Below are 558 nucleotides of genomic sequence, written 5' to 3'. Positions count from 1 at the left end.
AGTGTCTGAGCAGTTACAGTGTGATGGTGTGAGCGCATGATGACCATTTGCATATTAGCTCTTTATTATATAGGACAGGGGTCACCCATAATGCCCACAAATGTCTTCAATCCCAAGTGGATTTCTTGCTTTGAATTGGAGTGTTGTTTAAAAGGACTAAAATAGGGTTCCATTTTTAACCCTTTGGTGCTAAATTAAGACATATTCCCACCATATGTGTAGCCTTAGTTTTCTTCAAATTAATCCAGCATTTAGAAGGCTAAAGAGACCACGGCTGAATTCTGAGGATCCTTTTCTTTCTCTGGTCCCAACTGCAATCCAGCTGTCCTGTGGGTGGGGCTGTCTATACTCATTCCTAATACTGCGCCTCCCTGCTTAAAAGACATCTCCAGATTTTGGAAGGGATTCATCAATAGTCATAAGCTATTTGGCCCTAGATCTACCCACTTGGGAGATTTAGAACTTTTCTAAAAATCCAGCTCATGAGTGAAGAAATTAGTGTGTGTGTGTGCGCGCGCGCGCGCGCGCAAGTTTATAGCACAATGCACGAGAGCGCCA

Source organism: Myotis lucifugus, unplaced genomic scaffold (genome assembly GCF_000147115.1).
Source record: "Myotis lucifugus unplaced genomic scaffold, Myoluc2.0 scaffold_218, whole genome shotgun sequence".
Classification (NCBI taxonomy): domain Eukaryota; kingdom Metazoa; phylum Chordata; class Mammalia; order Chiroptera; family Vespertilionidae; genus Myotis; species Myotis lucifugus.
The sequence above is the reverse complement of the archived record's forward strand: the minus strand, read 5'-3'. Positions refer to the sequence as shown.